The sequence below is a fragment of the Halichoerus grypus genome, chromosome 9, assembly GCF_964656455.1.
Source record: "Halichoerus grypus chromosome 9, mHalGry1.hap1.1, whole genome shotgun sequence".
NCBI lineage: Eukaryota > Metazoa > Chordata > Mammalia > Carnivora > Phocidae > Halichoerus > Halichoerus grypus.
In genome coordinates, this window is record NC_135720.1 from 126073855 (window position 1) to 126075948 (window position 2094).

The window sequence follows — 2094 nt, forward strand, 5'->3', positions numbered from 1 at the left end:
TGAAGGTAACAGGAATAGAAACTAGACTTTTGTGACTATACTTTTTCCTAAAGGTTTGACTTTGGAACCAGGTACATATTTTTACATAATTATAAACATATTAAATTTAAAAAGGTTATTCTTGAAAAACTGAAAGCAAAATAAAGCAAATGGCATGTCAATTTGGTGGCACAATCACATAGCGTGGAACTCTTTTTAATGCCTTTATAACACAATAATTTAGTTGTACATTCTTAGTGAGATACACTCTAAAGAAAAAAATTCATGAAAAGATTTGTTTTTTTTTTTGTTTGATTAGCATATTGACAGTGCTGGACTCTAAGTGTTGTATTCCAAGGCATGTGTTATATTCCAAGGCATGTATACTATGAACTTTGTACTAAGGCATATGCACTGTGGCACAAAGCAAGGGAGTAATTATGTGGTGTTGCTAGAAAGTAGGGGTTTTGGTACGGCAGAAAAGAGAAACAGATGTAAGATAATGAGATAAATCAGAACTCTTCAGTTCTGAATTTTAATTGAAATATCAATATGAGCTCATGATGATTTTATCTTAAAGAAAATGAAAAGTATTTCCTATCTAGCTCTGCTCACTTAAAAGTCTTAGAGACAGGGACAACTCCGTAACACTGAGAGCCAATTGTACCGAGATTCTAGTTTCAAATACTGTTTCCACTAAAGGGAATAATGGTTCTTTGCTGAACTGACTGATTCCAGATCTGGGACAAGACATGTGTAAGATGAGCCTAGATCATCTTGTCATAGCAGAAAGCAAAGAACTTATCAAAGAGTAATGAAGAAGTGTCAAAGGATGGGATAGGATCATTTGAGGGTCAGTAAGAATAACTGTAATGGATTAAAACACTTTAAATATATTTGGATCTATGAGATCATAGTGATACTAAAAAACAAAAAAAAACGTTGATCACCTTTGGATAATTCTAGCGATCCAGTTCATTATTTTGAAACGTGATAAATAATGGGAACAAATAAACATTTTTTTCTTGATTATTCTATTGATACTGTATTTCAGGGAAACCAAATACTGATGAAGGATAAATTTCTCTTTATGGAAGTGCTCAAGCTAATAAATGAAGATAAAACAATAGAATATCATTGTTTTGCATCCCCCCAATGAAATAATGGACCTAGGCAATGATTATTAATAATTGCTCACATCACACATTAACAAGTAGTCTTGACAATTGAAGTAGTCTTGCCAATTGCATTTGAATCTGATGAAGCCTTTTGCTCTAGCAACCAATTTACAGGAAGTAATGGGGGAAAGAGGAACATGTTAAGTAGCACCATGGACAATCAGCAAATTCTACCATAGAAAACTCTTTAGAACAAATGATCTATTTCATTAAATAAATTAGAAAGAAAAAATAAAGGAGGGAGGTAGAACTTATAAATTTAAAGAGTTCTTTTTTTTTTTTTTAAGATTTTATTTATTTATTTGACAGAGAGAGAGAGACACAGTGAGAGAGGAAACACAAGCAGGGGGAGTGGGGAAGGGAGAAGCAGGCTTCCTGCAGAGCGGAGAGCCGGATGCGGGGCTCAATCCCAGGACCCTGGGACCATGACCTGAGCCGAAGGCAGATGCTTAACGACTGAGCCACCCAGGCGCCCCAAATTTAAAGAGTTCTAAGGACATAACCGATTGCAGTGTATGGATATTTTCTCTTTTTTTCAAATTTTTATTTAAATTTTTGTTATTAACATATAGTGTAATATTGGTTTCAGGAGTAAAATTTAGTGATTCATCACTTACATATAACACTCAGTGCTCAACATAACACATGCCCTCAATACCCATCACCCATTTAGCTCATCCCCCACCCACCTCCCCTCCAGCAACCCTCAGTTTTTTCTCTATCATTAAGAGTCTTTTATGGTTTGTCTCCCTCTCTTTTTTCCCCCTTCTCCTATGTTCATCTGTTTTGTTTCTTAAATTCATTATATGAGTGAAATCACATGGTATTTGTCTTTCTCTGACTGACTTATTTCGCTTAGCATTATACACTCTAGCTCTATCAACATCATTGCAAATGGCAAGATTTCATTCTTTTTGATGGCTGCTAACATTTCATT